The sequence below is a fragment of the Phoxinus phoxinus genome (genome assembly GCF_949152265.1).
Source record: "Phoxinus phoxinus genome assembly, chromosome: 9".
In the NCBI taxonomy this organism is placed as follows: domain Eukaryota; kingdom Metazoa; phylum Chordata; class Actinopteri; order Cypriniformes; family Leuciscidae; genus Phoxinus; species Phoxinus phoxinus.
In genome coordinates, this window is record NC_136884.1 from 1,375,799 (window position 1) to 1,386,958 (window position 11,160).

An 11,160-nucleotide genomic window follows, 5' to 3' on the forward strand; every position below is an offset into this window, starting at 1 on the left:
ACCCTGGACCACAAATCCAGTCATGGGTATATCTGTCACAACTACACAGTATGGGTCAAAAATATGGATTTTTCTTTTATGCCAAAAATCATGAGGATATTAAGATCATGTTCCATGAAGATATTTAGTAAATTTCCTACCGTAAATATATAAAACATGTATTTTTGTGAGTGAATGCAGCACAATCGTGAACATAAATGCACGATTTTCTCAATGTTTAGATTTTTTTGCACCTCAGATTCCAGATTTTCAATAATTGTACCTCGACCAAATATTGTCCTCTCATAACAACTTATTTATTCAGCTTTCAGATGATGTATAAGTCTGAATTTCAAAAAATTTACTCTTGTGACTGGTTTTGTGATCCAGGGTCACATATGTGCCGTAATTAACCCACAAAATCTGCCCCGCTGAGAGACTTTAGAAGCCTGATTAAAATTTGAACCGTACAATATGTTTTTTTTTTTTTTGTTCAACATGAAATGGTGTTAACTGTGACTTATATCACAATCATACTGGATTATTCAATAACATTAATATTTAGGGCAGGACTTTATCCATCAGGAACTACAATGATTAAATGCTTAAAACATGTCCGGTAAAAAACATATTTTGCATTGTGACATTATTTTCAGAACAATTAGTCAAAAAAACTTAAATGCAAAATTAAAAGTTATTTAAATAAAATTTCTAATATTTATCCTAGTGATATTTTAGTTTTATTCATATTTAAAATTAGCCTTTATTTTTATATTTTTAGTTTTCATGTTAGTTTGCATTTAGTAAGTTTTGTATGTGCTTTTGTCATTTTTTTTTTTTTTTTTTTAGGTTTAACTTATTTTTATAATCAACGTTTTAATCAACGATTGGCCGAGCACGAGTAAGATGTACACTTTTGTTACTGAAATGCTGGAAAGTATTTACAAGAACAATATTTCATCGCAGCTCCACCTCAGCGAACAAAAAATGGGAAAGAGAAGAAAGTACGTAAAAATTGTAATGGTTATTGTGGCAGCAATGATACATTTTTAAAATATGTATGCTAGGCTATTATAGTTTGGATTATTTTTTATAATAATAATAAATAATACATTATTTTACCAATCGAGTTGATTATGATTATTGAATCCCAATGAATGATAATCAAGACAAACATTTAGTTTTGTTTGTTTTTTGGTTAAAAATGTGCACTTTTGAAGTGTTCAATAAGACCAGGAAAGTGAATAGTGTCAATTTAGATGTCTTGCTGACTTGAAATGATTGTCAACATCAGTTGTAATAAGGGGCCGATGCGATAAATCACACACTCAGAAACTTTAAAGATTTATAACACTCGTCGACAGACTTTACAGACCTGCAGCGGTTTAACATCACCGCGTTACAGCCACGTGTGTGTGTGTGAGAGACAACGCTTCGACAGTGCCGTTTGATTGAGAATGTCTGCTCTGCGTTCCGATGGCAGCCCCAGTGCATGCTGGGATTGATTGAGCTGTCCCAGCGCCCCCCAAACCTGTCAGCCGCTGGAGTTATGACATCATCAGGCCTCTCATAAGGCTCTCCATTGTTTTGAAATGAAAGAACATCAATTTCCGGCCCAGTGAAGCCTACGGGATGATTTGTGGCCGCTATTATCCTGCCAGAGTCTGGCGAGAGCGAACGAATAAGAAGTCTGAGAGAGAGAGACGAGGAAAGGAAAGCTGGTGTCTTACTCTCGTCTAATCACCTGAGACAGGTAACATACCTGAGACCCCCGCGCATACGCAGATATTTAGACTCATAAGACGCTTAGTAATGAAAATGTTGTCATACTCACACTCCAGCCCGTATTGAAAAGGCCACGGTAATGCAGAGCGCTCATTCATAATGGAGGAAGATGCTGCCGAGCTCTATAAAAAGACATAAAACAACATTATCATTAAAATATTTCATTTTTAATTAGATTAGAAGTCATTAATATGCTAATTTGCTCAACAAACATTTCTGATTAATGTTGAAAACTAAATTTACAGCTATGTTTTTGTGTAAACTGTGATACATTGCCATTTGGGTTGAGTAGGATTAAAAAAAATAATAATAATAATACTTTTTTTCAGCAAGGACTCAGTAAATTGACAGTAAATACATTTATAATGTTACAAAAGATTTTTGTTTCAAATCGATGCTGTTCTTTTGAACTTTATATTCATCAAAGTCAGTTTAAAATCAGTTTTCACCACACAAAAAAAACTGTTTTCAACATTGATAAAAATCATAAATGTTTTTTTGAGCATCAAATCATCATATTAGAATGATTTCTGAAGGATCATGTGACACTGAAGACTGGACTAATGATGCTGAACATTCAGTTTTGATCACAGGAATAAATTAATGACAGTTTACAATATATTCCCACACAAACAGTGTTTTAAACTGTAATAATATTTCACAATATTAGTGTTTTTGGACTGTTTTAAATTAAATAAATGTCGCCTTGGTGAGCAGAAGAGACTTCTTTCAAAAACATAAAAAAATCTCACTTATGAATCTCCAAACTTATATACAGGTGAAACTTGAAAAATGTGAATATGGTGCAAAAGTTCCTTTATTTCAGTAATTCAACTTAAAAGGTGAAACTAATATATTATTTAGACTCATTACATGCAAAGTGAGATATTTCAAGCCTTTATTTGTTATAATTTTGATGATTATGACTTAATAAATAACCCAAATTCAAAATTAGAATATTGTGAAACGGTTTTCATAAGCTGTAAGCCATAATCATCAAAATTATAACAAATAAAGGCTTGAAATATCTCACTTTGCATGTAATGAGTCTATATAATATATTAGTTTCACCAAAGTCTCACGAGGAGGTCGCAAGCCAACTCTACCTTACACAAAATAATACACCAATTATACCATTTTGCAAGGGCAAGCATCGCATCATCATACATCTGATTGGCTAAGAGAATATAAAACCATAAACAATTTCACACCTGTGAGCAGATAAAAGGTGCCTATCGCCATTAGTTAGGATATCTGTTGCCAATCCTTAGATTTAGGTCTTGTGGTGACCTCGCAGGTTAGAGGCACCCTCCTATGCGTCTGTGTGTTGTTGTTCCACATGGTCAGGACCTACGTAGAAAGTCAAACGCACACACACACAGAACACCACCAAATAACATCACCAAGGCCGAAGAGTGCTTGAGCTTCGTATTATCAGTTAGCCAAAACATAGCTCCTCAGGAAGAAAGGCAGAGAAATGGCATTGCTCTCTAGAGAAAATATACATGAAAGAATACATTTAATACAACATGTAAAGCATTGTATAGCTGCTCCTCTGTCCAGAGAAGAAGAACCACATGTCACCCTTGACCCCTGAAGATTCGTGGGTTTCGTGAAGTACGTGCGAAACGTGTCCTTTGTGCTTAGGCCAGGACTGGAATGCACCTAAAAGATCTGGTTACTGATCTCAACATGTATTCAAGAGAAAAATATAATTTCACAAGCACAAAAGAATATAGAAATGATTATGTGATAATGCATATATTTGATTATTGATAGTGATGCACCGAAATGAAAATTCTGGGCCGAAACCGATACCGAAAATTTTGGATGCACTTGGCCGAAAACCGAAACTGAAGCCGAAAATGGCTTCTTTTAAAAACTTTAATATACATTTATTTATATTGCTTAATTTTTAATGGATCTGAAATGAAAAATCACAAACCAATAGAATAATCATCAAACTTTTATTACCACTAACAGTTACATAACAAAACCTAAAATATTTTACATGCGCTTCATGAGGCACAGCGGTCTCTTGCTCTCTCTCCTTCTCTGCCGTGCACGCGCTACACGGTTTGGAGCACAGTCTCTGTCTCGCGGGCGCGCTCGCTCTAGATTCCGGAGATTTTAACTAATTCGCGGGCATCAGTGAGCCGCTATCAATATGCGGGAGACTCCCGGAACTTCCTTGGGATGTCTGTATTTCTATACTGAAATAATATCGGCATTATAATTATTGATTTTTCATTACGCAATTTTTTGGTGCCCCCTCAGCCCTTGGTGCCATACGCACAGCGCATGATGCGCGTGGTGGGCGCGGCGGCGCTGGTTGTCCTCATCTGAAACTTTAAAATACTTCCATACCACTGACATGCTCAATCTTTGCAGACCAAGGATTGGAGGGGCGCGGTTGACATAAATTTTCGGTTGACATTTTCGGCTGGCTTTTTTATTTCGGCCCGAAACCGATAATGCCATTTTCGGCCGAAATTTTCGGCGACCGAAATTTCGGTGCACCCCTAATTATTGATTTGTATAAAAGTAATGTAAGCATTCAAAAGGATATAGAATGAAATGTATATATATAACTGACTGAAGAGACAAGGATTTTGACCAACCATTCAACACTGTAGTGGAATTTTTCTTGTGTTACTCTGTTTTCAGTGATTCCTAATTATGGCCTCATCTGTTTTCTCACTTGCAGTGAGAAGGGGCCTTTGTGTGATAATTTACTGTGGTTGTGAGTCAGTAGGGGTAAGGAAAAGCAGGTGGTCAAGGGGTCATCTTGAGTGCATTTGTTCTTTATAGCCTAAGGGGTTAAGGGGGCATTTACCTCTCAGGGCCAGTGTAAGAATAGAAAAAACAACTGGTATAAGAAATAAGTCTTGAATGAAATAAGATATAAAATAATAGACAGACACTGCTTCTCCTTATCGCTCCTCGCTGACCCACACGTGTATTGGTGACGAGGATCTCTCTTGCAAGAGAATAAATACTTTTATAAACTTTAATTTGGACTCAACAGATTTGCCACAACAACACCAAGATCGTGGTCGTCACAGCAGTGAAGCTTTAGTTTATTTGGCTCTTTATCTGCATCACAGCAACATCTTTCCACAAGGAAATATAACTGTTAGTTACCAATAATCAAAATAACAGCGCATACTAATATTAACCTCAAATCACTTCCAGCTAGGGATGCAAATTATTGATTAATTCATTAATCATTAGTTGATTGACCTTATCGATCGATTAACGATTAACTGATAAGCGGCGATTTTCCTCAGAATGTAAATTTCTCACGGTATCAAGTGTCTTTAACATAAAAAGCTAAATATTGCTTATATACTGAATAAAAATGCATGTTATATTGCTCACTTGATGTTTTATTGTTGTTAAGGGATGTCAATTTTCACAAATTCCCGTGATCGATGGATGAATGTTTCGATGTCATTAATTATTTAATTATCAAATATAATGACTACTATACAACGCGTCACCAGCGCCGCCTCAAATGTGCAGATGTGTTACTGTGGACGTGCTCTCCCTGAACACCGCGCACTGAAGACGGCAACTAAACCCAAAGCATTCACAACCATTTAATACAATAGTGTTCTCATGTTGTGTAATATGTCAGTCCCAAATTATTCATCGTTTTTATTAGTCGTGCATTTCTGTTTGAGCTGCGCGCGCTGAATGAAGGCTACCGTTAAACTGGAGCACTTAGTTTGCTAGCGCGTTATTTAACTCAAAGAAACGCATCCTATATGAGATTCATCAGATATATTCAAAATAAACATAATATTACAAATTATTTCTGCACAAAATGACGTGAATGCACAAGTGAACTTGAACTAAGTTACGTGCCATTCATTCAGAATGATCATGTTGTGGACGTGCTCTTCCTGGAGCAACGCGACACGGCAACTAAACTCAAATAATGCACAATGTTTTATTACAATATTGTTCTCTTTATAATGTTATGTAATATGACAGTCCTCCCAATAGTCATTAGTCGTGCAGTGCCGTTTGAGCCGCGCGCGCTGAAGCTGATCACGCGCACTACAACGTTAACTCAAGGGATGCATCCAATATAAGATAATTAGATATAGATAGGCATACACAAAATAAACACAACAATACAACTTACATTTGCACAAAACAAAAGGCTGCGAATGAACACGCAAACTTAGTCATAATGAAGGAGTAAAATGGTCCCAAACAAAACGCGCTCGCTTTGTTTCGCGGTTGAGCAGCGCACGCGCATGAACCTGCTTAATCCATGATCGAGAAGTTGTATCGATTAAATGTATTATCCACAATTAATCGATCGTCGATTAATCGTTGACATCCCTACTTCCAGCATATGACAATTAAAGTTGAGTCAGATTCACCCCAAAATACTCAGATAAACGTTAAACACAATGCAATATACAGAAAAATATACCCCACCACATTGAATTTGTTACACATTAAATAATATCAGAAATACAAAACCATCCATCGAAAATAACTGCACATATATGTTAATAAACATCTTTAACAGCAATATATTTCTTCAAATAGCATGGATGGACAAAATAGTTAAAGAAATTAAATAGATTAATTAGAGCACAGTGATAACCCTCCTTACCTTTCCACAAGGAAATATAACTGAATTAAACAACAGCTCCACCCATGTGAAGAAGGGCTCACTCACACAACGAAACAGCTCCCCCCTAAGGCTGGGAGAAACATTTTACATCTTCCCTACATCATTTATATTAAACTGCATTTAAGATGCAGATGGTAGACCAGTCAGTGCAAGTCACTGTACAGAAGATTCTCTGGTTGTGCAGTATAGTTACAGTTACGCACAGTACAAATAAAAACAGGTATAATAGTTTAGTGTGAGGAACAGCCCGTTTTCTAAATTATTTTCCATTCTTCCGTAGCAAAGATTGACACCAATAATAATGACATCAAACCTGACGGATGCACCAAATTTGAGCCAAATGTGAGTGTAAATGGGATTTAACTAGAGATTTTAATCAAGTGATGACTTGAATTTTGGTGTTTTCTTCATACATCGTTCTCCAGACTGAAGCTTTTGAATCATATATGGTTGTCAAAAGACCCGGTATTTCGCTACCATTTCGGTACTAAAAAAACTAAATGGTTACGGTACCAGCTTTTCTCCGAAGTGTCGGGTTAATCCGGTTCTTGACGCGCTGTCCGAACGGTGCACAGTTACGTCCTCTTCATAAACGCACTGAGACATGGCGACCGGCGGCGCTGCTAATGCGGTGGCTCTGAATCCACTTGTTGACAAGAAAGGAGGAAAGAGCCGTTCACATAGCGCGTTTTTTGCGCGTTCAAATTCGTTTTCCAGGCGCGCCTCTGTTCATGGTTGCATAGCAACAGCAGACGCAACGGGAAAGCACGCGCTTGTGGAAAGGAGAAAGCGATGCAAACTGCGCTCTCCATGATGACGAGGAAGTATCATCAGCTAATTAATTGATTTCTAGCCCTTGCAGCTTTACTACTACATATATTCATTGAGATGAGACATAAAAAGCCACCCTGTACAGCTATGATCAGCTGTTCGGCCGAGCTTTCCATGTTGTTACGGAAAGGCCGCTGGTTTTTGTCACATGACCTGTTGAGATGCTTCTAAAAGCGGCGCGCCTACATTTGAAATAACGAATTTGCACGCGCATAAAACGCGATATGTGAACGGCCCCTAAAGTGGTATCGTGTGCGGTTGTATCTAGTTTAAAAGGCCTTTTAAAATTAAATATGAACGCAGTTTTGGATTAAATAAAAGGACAGTCAAACACGTTTTATCTCCTGTTTAGTTGGTAACACTACAATACCATTCATTAACATTACCTAATGCCTTATCTAACATCAACAAATTGAGTGAACAATATATTTTTACAACATTGTAAACTATAAACTGAAATCAAGCTGAAATAAAATAATATATAAATATTGGATGAAAAACGTAACATTTTTAGATTCGTAGCCTTGAATTATAAATGCAGCCTTGGAAAACAACTGAAATAAAATGAGTTAGTACTAAAATTACTAAAATGTATGTTTGTGAATGTCATTTAATACAAACACTTGATTGTTCATGAACAGATAAAACTTTTGATTTAAAAAATTTATTAGTAGGCTACATTTTTTAATTACCCCAAGGAGAATAATTGCTTCAGTGTATAACTATTGTTTATTGTTAGGTCATTTTATCTAATGTTATCTAACAAATGGATATACACTTTAATATATGCAAATTTAAACTAAGTTCAGCTTTGGTACCGAAATTGGTACCGAGAACCGTGGATTTTACCGAATACTGAAATTTTGGTACCGTGCTTTCAATTGTATTTTTTAAATCCCAGTTCCCAATATGCAAAAAGCCACACTGTGCATTCAGAAGAAAGTAAGTCTCCCAGTTATGATTGACACGATGGTGCAGTAAATGATGACAGAATGTCATTTTAGGTTGAAGAATCCCTGCAAGTGTCCAGATATTTCTGGTTGCATTGTACCTAAACACCCACCAACCTCTCAAACGGGTCTGTCTATCTGTCTATGTGTCTCGACTGGCTTTAATCTATCAGCGCACCCGAGAAAGTGCTGAACGAGGCGGAAACTTTCATCAGGAAAGTTGCTGTCTTGGTGATACAGTGAGATCAGCTTTATAAACCAAAATGAGAATTTCACTTTTTCAAAGGCATAGCCGTAAACTTTCACCCAGGACCGGAGAGAGAGATTCACACACACACACACACACACACACACACACTACGCCATGCATCGGCGCACAACGGATGCGCCGGTCTCTAAAGAGTTTGTGCTTATATTAAAGCGGCCGCAGATGTTCGCTGTTCTCTAGAAAGATTGGAGTCGTCACAGTGTGTGAGACCGGACAATAGCGAGAGTTATCAGACACACACAGAACACTCTGGCACCTGAATCCCGCAGGATTAATCCCGCCACAGACACGCAACACGGCTCAAGAATCCGTGGTTTTGTTTGCTGGTCACCGCGTGCTCCCTGCATGCTGATGGATACTGTTGTCGAGCTGATTAATTCAGAGGAAGTGAAGTATTAGCTGCTTCTGTGTGCATGAGAGCGTGTGTCATTGTGTTATCTGTATTTTAGCACTGTGTGTTTCCGGCCCGGCGTCCACAGTCTCCAAGAATCATTTGCCAACTGAATAGTGAACTCAGAGTTCAAAACGAGCGTTTCCCAGCAGTCCGACCCAGAACTGCAGATCTGAGGTCCGAGGAAACCTGTCAAAGTGGTGAATTCTGGGACAGCTAATGGGGGTTTGTTGTGGATAATTCTGGGTTTCGGTCGAGTTTGGGCTTTTTATGACTGAAAATGTTAAGTTATTACTATAAATATTCAATGTTTTATTAATTTTGCACCAATAATCCATGTATTTTGGCCAGATCTGATGTCCGAGGAAACCTATAAACGTGTTGAATTTTGGGCCAGTTGATTTTTATAATTCTGGGTTTCGGTCGAGTTTGGGCTTTTAATGACTGAAAATGTTAAGTTATTACTATAAATATTTAAAAAAAAAATTTATTTTGCACCAATAATCCATGTATTTTGGACAGATCTGATGTCCGAGGAAACCTGTTGAATTCTGGGACAGTTGATACGTTTGTTTTGTTTTTGTGGATAATTCTGGATTTCGGTCGAGTTTGGGTTTTTAATGACTGAAAATGTTAAGTTATTACTATAAATATTACATTTTTTATTAATTTTTGCACCAGTAATCCATGTATTTTGGACAGATCTGATGTCCGAGGAAACCTGTTGAATTCTGGGACAGTTGATACGTCTGTTTTGTTTTTGTGGATAATTCTGGGTTTCGGTCGAGTTTGGGTTTTTAATGACTGAAAATGTTAAGTTATTACTATAAATATTAAATTTTTTATTAATTTTTGCACCAGTAATCCATGTATTTTGGCCAGATCTGATGTCCGAGGAAACCTATAAATGTGTTGAATTTTGGGACAGTTGATACGTTCCTGGGGGGGGGGGGGGATTATGGATTTCGGTCGAGTTTGGGCTTTTAATGAATGAAAATGCCTTTTTTTTTATTAGTTTTGGTTTTATTTAACTATAATAACCCTGTCTCATACTTCCATTTCTGTTATTTCAGAGTTTAACAATATAATAATATTCTAACATGTGGAAATTAGCCATAATAAAGAGTAAGTATGTGTTTAAACCTTTGCCCGCATAACTCAACACGTAACAGGGACATTAAACTGAACTAATACACACTTTAAACTTACGAAAGAAGTGACCGTTTAGATGTGCATCAGTATTTGTCCGTGGGTTCATCTGAACAGGGCTGTTTGTTGTGGGATAAACAGAAGACCATTTCCCAGTGCTAACCTCTGGTTAACCCACATCTCTGCTCCCGCGTCTATCTGGGATCTTCCCTGCTGCGGAAAGTCTTGAAGAAGAAAATTAAATTTTAAAGGGCTGCTCCCTGCAAATCTTTCATTGTTGATTTAATTATGTCTCGCAGAGCAATCCCTCGACCCCGACCTCGGCCTCACACACACACACACACGCTGTTGACTGAAATACTGACACTCTTATCCTGGTTCTTCACGATTGCCAACGACCTGTTAACGCCTCATGTCATGAGAAAACTGATTTACAATGAAGAGTTTGTTGTACTTTTTCGTAACTTCAGTTCTCAAAACTTCCTCTCCAGTTCAAAATCAACATTTATTGAAACCAAACTGCAAAAACATTCTGAACTTTTGCAACAACAATAAAAAATAGATTACAGGTCAAAAGTTTTGAATAATTACGTTTTTTTTTGGTATTTTATTGCTCATCAAGGCTGCATTTATTTGATTTAAAAAAAAGAAAGAAATTGAAATATTATTACAATTATGTAATATACAATATTAACACAAATAACATGAACAGGCCTTTAGAATTAATAATAAAAAAAATGTCATAAAATTCTATTGTAGTATAATTCATTTTATTTTTATATTAGTAACTGTTGTTTTGTCATTCTTATTACTTTTTAACATCTACACAGTTTTAGTTTTTAGATTTAGAAAACGTTTCTGATTATTATCAATGTTGTATACAGTTGTGCTGCTTCATATTTTTGTGGAAAGCATCATACATTTTATTTCTTTAAGATTCTTTGATGAATAGAAAGTTCAAAAGAACAGCATTTATTTGAAACAGAAATCTTTTGTATCATTTTAAATGTCTTTGCTGTCACAATTTAATGCATCCTTTATGAATAAGTATTAATAATGATTATTTTCTTTTTTAAATCACCTACCCCAAACTTTTGAACGGTAGTGTATCACAGTTTCTACCAAAATAAACATAGATAATAATCATAAA

General features: G+C 36.5%; 1 protein-coding gene and 1 long non-coding RNA gene across 2 annotated transcripts in view; one reads left to right on the forward strand and one right to left on the reverse strand.

Moving 5' to 3' along the window:
- chrm2a (cholinergic receptor, muscarinic 2a) overlaps nt 1-11,160 on the forward strand; it is a 109,443-nt gene that overhangs the window by 24,948 nt on the left and 73,335 nt on the right. The window lies entirely within an intron of this gene.
- On the reverse strand, nt 1,194-3,535 carry LOC307004620. The gene is made up of 3 exons (XR_013799082.1): nt 2,976-3,535; nt 1,814-1,886; nt 1,194-1,669 (listed from the first exon to the last, which is right to left on the reverse strand). It is a non-coding gene; the product is annotated as an uncharacterized lncRNA (long non-coding RNA).